Below are 14,780 nucleotides of genomic sequence, written 5' to 3'. Positions count from 1 at the left end.
AGAATATTCTCTTGGATATAACATAGCACGATGGTTTGAAGAGCCTTATTTGAAGTGAAAGAAAATCGATTATAGGACTGTTGAAAAAGAAACTTGGGCTTTGAGCGAAACATTACGTCATCATGCAAACATGGTCAAATGACAATTAAACAAGCTGAATTTCAGCAGATAATGCTTACCATCTTTGTTTAGCACGGCAACATTTTGCACTAAGAACAAAGATGTTAGATGTTATTTTTTGCAGGTTTTGCAGGTTTGCCTCTAAACTACTGTACTGGACATTCATCCTGATGATAGTGCGAAATGATAAGTCAAGGAGTCACAAACTGACTACAGTGCATCCTGGGGGTAATATGAATATGTGTATCAGAATGTTTGGTAAAACATCCCATTGTTTCAGACATTTTATTAAAAACCACATGTCAACCTTATGGGGGCGCTAGAGGAAAAGTCAGGGGATCACCACAATCATCCAATTACATGCACTGAGTTCCACAGTTTCCTCTGCCAATGGCAATCTGTCCAATAACTGTGGAGATACCTACATGAAGCAGATAAGTGGTGGACTGGCTGACTGACCAACCGACCGACAGACAGAAGATTTTAGGGATTACAATCCCTAAAATCTAAAAAAACATTTCCAAAAAAAAAAAAGAGGATAAAAAGAAGCTTGAGAGTATTAAACAATTTTCTTCCTTGGGGAAGTGAGTGTGGAATAATTAAGGCACTTGACAGATGGGTCATCCTCAAAAACCAAAGCCCTAAACAGCTTCTCCAATCACATTTCCCTGCTGTTACATTGGAAACTGACAGTAACTTGTGTGTTGTATCATGTATACAGGATATGTGAAACAACACACAGGTTACTGTGTAGCTGTTCTAAAGCTGCACGCCACCAATTTTAGACTCGAAGTTCAATTCTGTCATGAGGGGTGTAGAGAGCTGAAACCTTGATGTCATGTCCGGGCTAGCCTAGCATCTGCTTCAATTGTGTTTATAACTCAGAGCGATCTCTTCGCCCTTTCAACTCAATCGTGGACTCACCTCTTCTTCTTCTTCTTCTTCTTCTTCTTCTTCTTCTTCTTCTTCTTCTTCTTCTTCTTCTTCTTCTGTTTGAACTAGCCCTGGTGACAACAAAATTGAACATTTCATCTGTTCATCACAAGCCCCCTTTCTCTTCCAGAAGCATTGTTTCCACAGGAAGTGGTCTGGAGGAGACAATCATTTCAGGACTTTCATGTGTTCATTGTAAGATATTTATTGATTTGAATTTTAACGTAATATTTATCATGATCACTATACAATAAAAAAAAAGAAAAACAATTGTGTCAAACATTTGGTTGTTTTTCATGTGAAAATGAAAGACAGCAAAGACTTTGTTGAACTGCGCTGGTGTTGTGGTTTTGTCCCATGATGCTTAACGCGGTTAACACACAGCTTTACCACACTGATGGTCACACTGTACGAGACGCTGACAATGAATGCTGACAGGCTGATTTTCCTTTTAGCCCTGCGCTTCATGTGTGTGTCTTCCAATGGTAAGTACTAGTAAGATATTTCTACCACAGTAGATTGTGATTATGTTTTTCTCCTTTAGAGGTTGATTAGAAATCAATCTAGTAACATTAAGATCATTTGTAAGAATTTTTGGGCACATTAAAACTGCTTAAAATGTGTTGAATTAATTAATTATTTTTAATCAGTTTCAGTGTTATATATGTTTTTTAGCAGTGTCTGTAATAAGGTCATTCATGGATATCATTTTTAGATATTATTTTGCTTAACTGGCCGATATAATTGTCGTCTAGTTAGATTTTATACATTTTTTCTGAACCGTGATGGTTAATTTGAAGGCAAGACAAATATTTTGAGTGTCTACATTAATAAGGAAGAAGAGTTTCTACTGCCGGTACTATTATTTGACAGAAATGACCATAAACTTGAGACTTGTTGTGTTTCTCTCTTCCTGTTAAGATGAGGAGGACTTTGACAACAAATCTTGTGAGACACAAACACTCAGCGCTCCTCTTGGCTCCTCGGTGCTGCTCCCATGCATCTTTTCAACAAGTAGACTCTACTCGGTGTCGTGGTCCCAGGCTCCTGACATGAACCTGGTCCACCTCACATCCGAAGGCCGTGTTACGTTTGCGGATCCCAGATATGGCCGGGTGAAAGCTTTTCCAAACCAGGGCTCAGAGGGGAACTACTCCATCTGCATTGATGAGCTTAAAAACTCTGACCTGGGCAGTTACCGCTGTGAGCAGGGAGAAGACTGTCTTCAAGTGAAACTGGTTGCTGCTGAAACAGGTAGGAGGATTTTAGAAAGTTTGAGGGTAATGTTTTCTCACTGCCAAACAGCATCGTATGCAGAGACATCCGGTCTCTCCCTTTCCATGGTCACAAACCTCAGAGGTTAAACACATGTGACAGGACAAGTGAATGAGATAGAGCTTCCTGTAAGACGCTGTTTTGTAAAACCACAATGTGTCATGCAGGTGAACCGAGCGGAGAGCTGCTGCTGCTGATATATCTCTGTACTGGCATAGCTTTTTGCATCCTGCTGACTGTCTGTGGCTGCTTCTGCATGAAATTCATATGTGAGTATCCGCCCAGTCGAGCACACTCACTACACACAGTTGTAGCAGAACTGGCCTCTAACTGACCTTCTCTTACCCTCTCTGCAATACTCCAGAGAAATGGAGTTGTAAACCAGTCTAACTGGTTGAGTTATAGACCACCTGGTTTGCTTACAAGGAAGGTGTTAATTTCAGAGACAAGATGCCTGGCCAAGAGGAATCTCCTCCATGTTTTCTTTTCGGGGAAGCCAGAGACACAGACACCTCAACATCAAAAGTTGCCTTCTCCTCACCTTCTCCTCACTATGTTTCTCATGGCAACACTAATTCTCTCCTGATAGCCCCATGAGAGATCAGGACAATAAAACTGTCTGATTGAATGGTGCCAGGCTCCAGAGGAACCTCCAAAAATCAAATACTGATGGGTTGTAAATTGGACATTCCTGAAGCAACTTGTGGTGTATGCTTGTATCTTTAATGTTGTCATCCAATCATAGGAATTGCCTAACGCATGTTGTGAACAATGTTGAAATGTCATTGAAAATCGTCCATTCAAAATATATGTGATTGACCATAGTGAGAAGCAGATGAGCCCCTCGTATGAATCATTGATTAATTCCAGCTCCATGAGGCGAGATTACATCGCACGCCACAAACCGTCCTACGTGAGCGACGGCCTGCCCATTAGACACGCCCCGGAGCGAGATTTAAATGTCTGCAGCCGCAGCATGAATTCAGTGCGCGTTACTCAGTCTTGTCTTAAGTTATGTTTTAGTTTGTTTTAGTTTTGTTTGTTACTTCTTAGTTGTCTTAGTCTTGTACAGTCGTTTTGCTCTTTAAGTTTTTCCGTCTTCGAGCTACTCAAAAGCCATACCGAGTAGCGTGATTTACTTTTCAGAAGACGTGTTTCTATAGTTTTGTCGTAAACTTTCATTTTTCCAAGTCACACGTTTTTGTTTTAGTATCAGTAAATTTTAGTCAAATAATAATAATTTTGTGGACCCTTTTCGACCGGCCATCGAAGAGACTATCAATTTTGTTACTATCCGTCTAAAATAATCCTTCACGGACCCAACCGAACCAAAACCCTGCAGCCAGCTGTTGATCCTTGGTCTGGGTTAACAACCATCCGGTGGCGTCCCTTATCTGTAACCGACACCGTAGAATCCAGCTCGAGAAACATCACCGCCCAACATCAGCTCTTCACCTTGGTGTGCCTGGGCCTTCCACCGGACCACCGAGCAGATCGAGCCACAGACGAGCACTTGGGCATCTGCGAGTTAGTTCGGAGCAGAGTTTACCAGGACGTCACCAACCAAGTAGGCATGCTAAGTGGGTTTGAATAAGAGTTGCTCCGTGAGGTTAAGATACTACTAACTTATCCAAATTCTCTCAACTACTCGTTTGATCCCTCAACTTTACGTTCGCGTCCCTATCTCCTTACAACTACTTCTTACTATCGCCAAACTTGTTTTACCATTGTGTTGCCATAAGTTTCTTTTGTGTTATGTCACATCACCTCATATCTTCTGTCGTACCATTCATGATATATCCTTCATTATCCATAATTCTGCTTAATAAATGAGATTTTGATATAAGTCCTGGTTAGACGGTGTCCTTTTGAGCTGAATATATACGATCCCTGTATCCAGAATTTACACTTCAGATTATCAGACTGGTTTACTGTTAGTTCATTCGTTAGTATTTTATCAGCGTTATAGCAGTTAATTTCTGCAGTCCTTCTTAGCTGAGGAAGGTGGTGCCCCGTCATTTTATCAACGAATGCAACATCAAATTAAGGTAGTTCCCCTATACAGTTGATAGATAAAAAGTGTATGGTTTTATGTTGGATGGATGAGTGAGTGGATGGATTGGTTGGCTATTTGAATAACACTGTGTTTATTTTAGTATGTGGGAATGACAGAACGCAGGACCACACGGACAAAGCAGTGGGAGCAGGTACTAAAGATAAGCAAAACTTTTACAATTAAGCATTTACATTATATCCATCTATTGTGGAATTTTACTTGGCACACAGTTTTGTTTTGTTTTTTTACATAAGATAACAGGGGTGCAAGGTAGGTTCTTCACAGGTTTCATTTGCTATTTATTCTATTTTTGATAAAGGAGCACCCCCTACTAAGGTCAAACTTTCCCCTTCTAGCTGTAGGATGCCACAGAATAAGACAAAGAGTAATTAACACTTACTGTATTATCATTTATTAGTCCATCCATCCATTTTCTATGCCGCTTATCCCTTTCGGGGTCGTGGGGGGGCCGGAGCCTATCTCGGCTGTCAATGGGCGGGAGGCGGGGTACACCCTGGACCGGTCGCCAGCCGATCGCAGGGCACATACACACAACCATTCACACTCACACCTAGGGGCAATTTAGAGTCACCAATCAACCTAATGAGCATGTTTTTGGTCTGAGGGAGGAAGCCGGAGTACCCGGAGAGAACCCACGCATGCACGGGAAATGGGGGAACGTGCAAACTTCACACAGAAAGGCCCGACCCGGGAATCGAACCGGCGACCTTCTTGCTGTGAGGCACGTGCACTACCTGCTGTGCCACCGTGCAGCCATTTATTAGTCTGTTGAGCTAAATAAACAACATTGCACATCTTTCCTTTGGGGGAATAGTTCATTTTGGGAAATACGTTTATTTGCTCCCTTGCCAAGAGTTAGATGAGAGGATCGACACAACACTCTCTGTCCACTTAATGTGAAGACACAGCCAGGGACTGATTAGCTTAGCTTAGCAAAAAGACTGGAAACAGGGCTAAACACTTAGCCTCATCACATTCGCATCATATTGTTTCGACTGTAATTATAAGCAACAATATTTCTAACAAATGGCAACAAACACCCGGCAAAATGGCTACAAAGCAACAACTGGTAGCAGTTTAAAGAAAAGCCAATAGTAAAAGAACTGTTTCAGGTCATTAAAAGGGAACTATGCTCTGTTTGTTTGTTAGTTGTTTGTTAAAGTGGCTAATTTAGACGATACAATTTGAGGGACAACAGGACAGTGAGGGTAACCGTGTGTCTGTCCAAGGGTTATATATTGTTTGTTTAATTTGGACAAAAGATGAAATGGCTTTTTGTATTATTTGTAAACTCTGAACAGCGTCAGGCTAGCTCAGTCTGTGCCAAGTCAGGCTAACCGTCTGCTGGCTGTGGCCTAATATTCACTGGACTGATATAAGAATGGTATCCATCCTTTCATCCAACTATTGTCAAGACAGCAAAAAAAGCATATCTCCCAAAATATTCAGCTCTTCCTTCAAGCTGCTTCATGTAATGTCCTACTGCAGGTGCCAGTGCTCCGCCTCTGGAAACAGGCAGAGTGCCAGCTGAACAGCAGAGGGGTAATCTTTAACAACACACAGACACACACACACTTACTGTAGCTATATAATATGTGACGCACAAGTCAATAAGTACAAGTAATATTTCGGCCTGTTTTCTCAAAATGTGTTTCCTTTTCCTGCAGGACAAGACACTCTTGTTTATGGTGCGTTCACACAGCTCTTCTTTGTCTTTTGGTCCTTTATTTCCATGTCATCTATGGGTTCACCTTGTTAAAACCCTAATGGCACTGTATCATCACAAATGCTTTTCTTAATACTTTCTGAATTGATCCTTTTTAAATATCAGAAAATGATGACCAAGACCCAACCAACCAGCACGGTGACCCCTCCCGAAATCATTGCAGTCCACCAGGAGTTCTTCCTGATCTGGACGGAGCTCGACCCACTCAAGGCACAAGTGGGATTTATCCAAACTTGAGCCAGTTTAACTTTGAGAGGATGCAAAGTCAGAGAAGAAAACTGAGATTTCATGCAGGTGGTTAATATTCAATAGAATTCCTGCAGTTTGTGTTAGTGGTGACTCTTATCATCTTATCACTCAGTCTCCTCTCACCTCTCCAGAATTCTTCAGCAGATTACAACAAGCAAGTCTCAGTCGGCATTATTACGGTATGATAGACATTTTCTGTTATAAAGCATGATTTCTGTGCTGTCGGGAAGCTTGAAAGTATTAAACAATTTTCTTCCTTGAGGAAATGAGTGTGGAATAATTAAGGCACTTGACAGATGGGTCATCCTCAAAAACCAAAGCCCTAAACAGCTTCTCCAATCACATTTCCCTGCTGTTACATTGGAAACTGACAGTAACTTGTGTGTTGTATCATGTATACAGGATATGTGAAACAACACACAGGTTACTGTGTGGCTGTTCTGAAGCTGCACGCCACCAATTTTAGACTCGAAGTTCAATTCTGTCATGAGGGGTGGAGAGAGCTGAAACCATGATGTCATGTCCGGGCTAGCCTAGCATCTGCTTCACTTGTGTTTATAACTCAGAGCGATCTCTTCGCCCTTTCAACTCAATCGTGGACTCACCTCTTCTTCTTCTTCTTCTTCTTCTTCTTCTTCTTCTTCTTCTTCTTCTTCTTCTTCTTCTTCTTCTGTTTGAACTAGCCCTGGTGACAATAAAAGTGAATATTTCATCTGTTCATCACAAGCCCCCTTTCTCTTCCAGAAGCATTGTTTCCACAGGAAGTGGTCTGGAGGAGACAATCATTTCAGGACTTTCATGTGTTCATTGTAAGATATTTATTGATTTGAATTTTAATGTAATATTTATCACGATCACTATACAATAAATAAAAAAAAAAAAAATTGTGTCAAACATTTGGGTGTTTTTCATGTGAAACTGAAAGACAGCAAAGACTTTGTTGAACTGCGCTGGTGTTGTGGTTTTGTCCCATGATGCTTAACGGGGTTAACACACAGCTTTATCACACTGATGGTCACACTGTACGAGACGCTGACAATGAATGCTGACAGGCTGATTTTCCTTTTAGCCCTGCGCTTCATGTGCGTGTCTTCCAATGGTAAGTACTAGTAAGATATTTCTACCACAGTAGATTGTGATTATGTTTTTCTCCTTTAGAGGTTGATTATAAATTAATCTAGTAACATTAAGATCATTTGTAAGAATTTTTGGGCACATTAAAACTGCTTAAAATGTGTTGAATTAATTAATTATTTTTAATCAGTTTCAGTGTTATATATGTTTTTTAGCAGTGTCTGTAATAAGGTCATTCATGGATATCATTTTTAGATATTATTTTGCTTAATTGGCCGATATAATTGTCGTCTAGTTAGATTTTATACATTTTTTCTGAACCGTGATGGTTAATTTGAAGGCAAGACAAATATTTTGAGTGTCTACATTAATAAGGAAGAAGAGTTTCTACTGCCGGTACTATTATTTGACAGAAATGACCATAAACTTGAGACTTGTTGTGTTTCTCTCTTCCTGTTAAGATGAGGAGGACTTTGACAACAAATCTTGTGAGACACAAACACTCAGCGCTCCTCTTGGCTCCACGGTGCTGCTCCCATGCATCTTTTCAACAAGTAGACTCTACTCGGTGTCGTGGTCCCAGGCTCCTGACATGAACCTGGTCCACCTCACATCCGAAGGCCATGTTACTTTTGCGGATCCCAGATATGGCCGGGTGAAAGCTTTTCCAAACCAGGGCTCAGAGGGGAACTACTCCATCTGCATTGATGAGCTTAAAAACTCTGACCTGGGCAGTTACCGCTGTGAGCAGGGAGAAGACTGCCTTCAAGTGAAACTGGTTGCTGCTGAAACAGGTAGGAGGATTTTAGAAAGTTTGAGGGTAATGTTTTCTCACTGCCAAACAGCATCGTATGCAGAGACATCCGGTCTCTCCCTTTCCATGGTCACAAACCTCAGAGGTTAAACACATGTGACAGGACAAGTGAATGAGATAGAGCTTCCTGTAAGACGCTGTTTTGTAAAACCACAATGTGTCATGCAGGTGAACCGAGCGGAGAGCTGCTGCTGCTGATATATCTCTGTACTGGCATAGCTTTTTGCATCCTGCTGACTGTCTGTGGCTGCTGCTGCATGAAATTCATATGTGAGTATCCGCCCAGTCGAGCACACTCACTACACACAGTTGATAGATAAAAAGTGTATGGTTTTATGTTTGGATGGATGAGTGAGTGGATGGATTGGTTGGCTATTTGAATAACACTGTGTTTATTTTAGTATGGTGGAATGACAGAACGCAGGACCACACGGACAAAGCAGTGGGAGCAGGTACTAAAGATAAGCAAAAATTTTACAATTAAGCATTTACATTATATCCATCTATTGTGGAATTTTACTTGGCACACAGTTTTGTTTTGTTTTTTTACATAAGATAACAGGAGTGCAAGGTAGGTTCTTCACAGGTTTCATTTGCTATTTATTCTATTTTTGATAAAGGAGCACCCCCTACTAAGGTCAAACTTTCCCCTTCTAGCTATAGGATGTCACAGAATAAGACAAAGAGTAATTAACACTTACTGTATTATCATTTATTAGTCTGTTGAGCTAAATAAACAACATTACACATCTTTCCTTTGGGGGAATAGTTCATTTTGGGAAATACGTTTATTTGCTCCCTTGCCAAGAGTTAGATGAGAGGATCGACACAACACTCTCTGTCCACTTAATGTGAAGACACAGCCAGGGACTGATTAGCTTAGCTTAGCAAAAAGACTGGAAACAGGGCTAAACACTTAGCCTCATCACATTCGCATCATATTGTTTCGACTGTAATTATAAGCAACAATATTTCTAACAAATGGCAACAAACACCCGGCAAAATGGCTACAAAGCAACAACTGGTAGCAGTTTAAAGAAAAGCCAATAGTAAAAGAACTGTTTCAGGTCATTAAAAGGGAACTATGCTCTGTTTGTTTGTTAGTTGTTTGTTAAAGTGGCTAATTTAGACGATACAATTTGAGGGACAACAGGACAGTGAGGGTAACCGTGTGTCTGTCCAAGGGTTATATATTGTTTGTTTAATTTGGACAAAAGATGAAATGGCTTTTTGTATTATTTGTAAACTCTGAACAGCGTCAGGCTAGCTCAGTCTGTGCCAAGTCAGGCTAACCGTCTGCTGGCTGTGGCCTAATATTCACTGGACTGATATAAGAATGGTATCCATCCTTTCATCCAACTATTGTCAAGACAGCAAAAAAAGCATATCTCCCAAAATATTCAGCTCTTCCTTCAAGCTGCTTCATGTAATGTCCTACTGCAGGTGCCAGTGCTCCGCCTCTGGAAACAGGCAGAGTGCCAGCTGAACAGCAGAGGGGTAATCTTTAACAACACACAGACACACACACACTTACTGTAGCTATATAATATGTGACGCACAAGTCAATAAGTACAAGTAATATTTCGGCCTGTTTTCTCAAAATGTGTTTCCTTTTCCTGCAGGACAAGACACTCTTGTTTATGGTGCGTTCACACAGCTCTTCTTTGTCTTTTGGTCCTTTATTTCCATGTCATCTATGGGTTCACCTTGTTAAAACCCTAATGGCACTGTATCATCACAAATGCTTTTCTTAATACTTTCTGAATTGATCCTTTTTAAATATCAGAAAATGATGACCAAGACCCAACCAACCAGCACGGTGACCCCTCCCGAAATCATTGCAGTCCACCAGGAGTTCTTCCTGATCTGGACGGAGCTCGACCCACTCAAGGCACAAGTGGGATTTATCCAAACTTGAGCCAGTTTAACTTTGAGAGGATGCAAAGTCAGAGAAGAAAACTGAGATTTCATGCAGGTGGTTAATATTCAATAGAATTCCTGCAGTTTGTGTTAGTGGTGACTCTTATCATCTTATCACTCAGTCTCCTCTCACCTCTCCAGAACTCTTCAGCAGATTACGACAAGCAAGTCTCAGTCGGCATTATTACGGTATGATAGACATTTTCTGTTATAAAGCATGATTTCTGTGCTGTCGGGAAGCTTGAGAGTATTAAACAATTTTCTTCCTTGAGGAAATGAGTGTGGAATAATTAAGGCATTTGACAGATGGGTCATCCTCAAAAACCAAAGCCCTAAACAGCTTCTCCAATCACATTTCCCTGCTGTTACATTGGAAACTGACAGTAACTTGTGTGTTGTATCATGTATACAGGATATGTGAAACAACACACAGGTTACTGTGTGGCTGTTCTAAAGCTGCACGCCACCAATTTTAGACTCGAAGTTCAATTCTGTCATGAGGGGTGGAGAGAGCTGAAACCATGATGTCATGTCCGGGCTAGCCTAGCATCTGCTTCACTTGTTTTTATAACTCAGAGCGATCTCTTCTCTTCGAATTTCACTTATTCATTTTATCATACAGTTAACCAAGGCGACATCAGCAGGCAGCAAGCCGCAGCAACTCAGGCAGAGAATCCTCGCAGAGGTATTTGGATTTCCTTTGATTTGTCCTGTATCAGCGTGTGAGAATCAGTAGCCTGATACCAAAAACAAAAACCAGTTTCACCGTTCACTGTTTCGTGTTGCAGCAGGTGTGGGGAAGAGGAAAGCAAGAGAAAGTAAGTGTTGACTTCATCTGTGCCCATGTTTGGCGTGAAATGATACAGTGTGCTGAACCGCTCTCCCACTTCCCCTTTGTCTCCTTCTCAGACTGTGAATACAAAAACCCGATTTACAACAGGAGCACAGACCAGCTCAACCAGCTGTAGACAACCAAGGACGGAGTGTAAACAGCTGCTCAGATGTTTTCAGCATCCTTTCAGTCATCGATTATTCATCTGACATACTTCATACAAGCTTGATAAATGTGCCATTGTATTTGTTTCTTCTATAATTTCACTGTATTTTACTGATTTAACATTGAGCACTGGCTGAGTGACATTCATCAAATAAAGATCTTCACGTAAGAAAGAGATCATCGAATCAGTACCTTTTGACTGTATAAATTACTTTTATTCTCTCATTCACTTGCAGATAAAACACAAGCCTTTGGTGTGTTCCTCCGTTGAACATAAATGAAAATAGCAACCTTTTCACCAAGCTACACTCACACCTGCAGACTGTTTAGAGTTTCTGTTTCACTTACATTTCTTTTAACTGTGGGAAGAAGATCGTATATAGGATGTGCCAACAGACACCAGTAGATTTAAACACAGGGCCCTCATGCTGTGAGACGACAGAATTACAGAGTTTTTGACTCTCCTGGAAGTTGTGCCAATTAAACCAAATGAGAAGCAGCTGCTCCACCTGTCAGACGGTCTCGTCACTATCCAAAGATGAAGGCCGACAATGCAGACTTCACTTGGGTGACATTTATTTTGTTACCCTTGCTTCTTTTGAGTCGTGAAGCTCCTGCTGCTTCGAGACAATTTCAAGCAACAGTCTATAACATTATGAATGATAATACGCCGATTTGCCATGATGGGTTCATGTCTGTTTACATATCAAAGGTGCAATATGCTGATCTTCCTTTCACCATTTATGTTCAAGGTAAGTCAGACACTAAAAATATCTTATTGATTGTGACACATAATTTCCAAGTATTTGTGTTATGTGTTCTTGTTTGTGTCCATATTTACACACAGATGAACACTGCGGATATTACCAAGCCGTTGCGGTTGCAAAACAGTGCCACTACTTCCTGGGAGAAACTGAAACCTTTTTTATCTTAACAGTTGCGTCCCATGGATGTTTTGTAAGAAGACAAGTAAGCTTCACAGTCACTTGAGTGTGTCAGTGTGTTCATTTTTATTGCGGATATATACAGTTGTCTTTTGCATGTTCTAATCTTTCTTTATCATGTTGTTCAATAGAAAAATATCACAAACCTGACTGTTGCCATCATGGCACTTGACGGGGGAAGAGTTGAAATTGTCAAGTCCATCCCTCTCACCTGTGAAAGGAACATTAAAGGTTGTGATTCAAAGCGCACAGATAAAGTCGTGACACTTAGTTTATCATTAATCTCAGTGTGTTTTCTCCAGAGGGGAACAAAAATGATTATCCAGTGGTACCAAGGCATATTTTCTGCAACAAGGATGGATTTAACATTACCATCCCTCAGAATGCCACAGTCCCACCTCTGAACCTGGATGCAGTTTGGATCCCTTCAGGCCAAAGCCACAACTGTAGACCCCAGAAAAGACCCAAGGATGCCGTCACTTTCAGCTTTCCATTCACTGATTGTGGCACTCAGTCCATGGTAAATGTAAACACATTACATCAGATGGTATTTTTTCAGTCTGAATATAACAGATGCTTGTTTCTTGCAGATAGCAGATGGGATTATAACCTACTGGGTCAATATTGAGGTGAAACACCATCTGCAGAGAGGCTCTATATTTCGTGAAACTCCTTTCCAGTAAGAAATTAAACTTCTCTTGCTTTGTGAAGGTAGTAGACACTCATTTCAACTGTCGTTTTTTTTTTTCTTTTTTTTTTTGTAGTCTTACTGTGCGGTGCAGCTTTGCACTGGCCCAAATTACTCATCTAGGCATTGCAGTTCAGGAAGAAAAGTCCCTGTCAGCACTGAAGAGTGAGGGACTGCTGAGGACTGAAATGAGGTTTGCTAAAGGTCAAGTTTTTTCTGTTGTTGCTGTTGCTGCATTTCATTTCTAATTTTGAATAATACTGTTATTGTCCCTGAAAATTATTCTTTCAAGTATGTGTTTGTATGTATGTTTTTAACCAAGAAAACATCCATAGACAGTACCATCAATATTTGCTGATACATTATGCGAAAATGAATGAATCACTTTAATTTTGAAGGGCCAGTTTCAAACAAGAAGCTTGAAACCATCTATAATAACTGTATTTATTTTCCTAAACTATTCCAAACAGATTCCAGTTACAGGTCATTCTATTCCTCTGGAGACCCTCCAGCAGTGACTGAGCTTGGCCAGCCTGTGTACGTGGAGGTGTTTGTTCTCAAACATGAGGACGAGGATTTGACGCTGCTGCTGGAGGACTGCTGGGCAACACCGACTAAAAACCCACATGACCCACAAAGATGGAACCTGCTTGTTAAAGGGTGAATTCACATGAAATGGACATTTTACCATGTTTAGAAACATGCTCATTTTACATGTGAACATCTTTACCTGATCAGCTAAAGCTCATCTTTGTGTCCAATCAAGATGTCCTTTCAGTGGTGACAGCCACAGAACTATCATGTTGCCAGTTGTCTCCGGTAAGGAGCTGAAGCATCCGTCTCTTCATCGGTGGTTTGTGGTCAAGCTGTTCTCATTTGTTAAGCCTCCAGCATTTGAAGATCTGGTATGTTAGAAGATAAATTTTAAATGCGTCACATGTATTTATTTGACATGTTTATTTTTTTTGAAAATGGGATGTTCTCCTGCAGGTATATTTCCACTGCAAAACAGAGATCTGTAAAGGACCACGCTGTTCACAGTCCTGCGGCAATGGTAAGTGGAGCTGCAGCTACATCCTTTTTGAATCCATCTTGGTTTATTGATTTATACACTTGTTTGCATGTAACAGTGATGATGTCTTTCAGGAAGGCGGAAATCAAGAAGAATCACACCAGGGCCAGGACAACGGATTCTTTATAATTTTGTCTCTAGTGGACCTCTTCTTTATCTACTGTAATTACCAGACAAAAGAACTGCCATCTCAAGTCATATTTGGAAGCAGCTGTCCATGATTTCTAATGAAAATAAACCTATAATGGCCTTAAATAGGCAGATTTTACATAAAGTTGCCTGGGTGAAATAACATAATAGCTTGATATTAAAGTTGGGTGTGCATCTGTTGCCATGCACAAACCAGAGGCCTTTTCCAAGAAGTATAGGTTTTCTGAGTTGTATCTATATCTAATTATATCTGAGCTTTATCAACATAGTTATATCTTTGCTCGGTACAACCTTGAGCAGGGTTTGGTTTTAATTTAGCAAAGCTATCCAGATAACTGTTGTGTATAAAATGCACAATTGTCACCATAGACCATTCACTCACATCTCCTGCAGCAGGTTATTTTGGTCTTCTGTATTTGATTTGAGATTTTTGTTTTGTTTTGTTTTGTTTTTTAGTAGTATTTCTAATTTTTATGTTTATTTTTTCCATCACTGTACTTGCTTTTATTTAATGTGGGTGGTTATGCAGATTGATGATGGTGATGTATGATTTGATCTATATGTGGATAATAAATACATCTAAGTATATACTGTATGGGTTTTAAGTGAGGACAACAGACAACATGTTTAATTGTTGAACACTTTGCGGAAATTTCATAGCCACAAATATTAAATGGGTGGATCTAAACCCTTTTTCACACAGAGAAAAAATATCACACTTACTTGATTTTATTAAAAAAA

The 14,780-nt window shown here is 40.4% G+C and overlaps 1 protein-coding gene across 1 annotated transcript in view; it reads right to left on the bottom strand.

Moving 5' to 3' along the window:
- samsn1a (SAM domain, SH3 domain and nuclear localisation signals 1a) overlaps nucleotides 1-14,780 on the bottom strand; it is a 279,152-nt gene that overhangs the window by 30,250 nt on the left and 234,122 nt on the right. The gene's annotated exons all lie outside the window — the stretch shown is intronic.

This window comes from Chaetodon trifascialis, chromosome 9 (genome assembly GCF_039877785.1).
Source record: "Chaetodon trifascialis isolate fChaTrf1 chromosome 9, fChaTrf1.hap1, whole genome shotgun sequence".
Lineage (NCBI taxonomy): Eukaryota > Metazoa > Chordata > Actinopteri > Chaetodontiformes > Chaetodontidae > Chaetodon > Chaetodon trifascialis.
The sequence above is the reverse complement of the archived record's forward strand: the minus strand, read 5'-3'. Positions and strand labels throughout refer to the sequence as shown.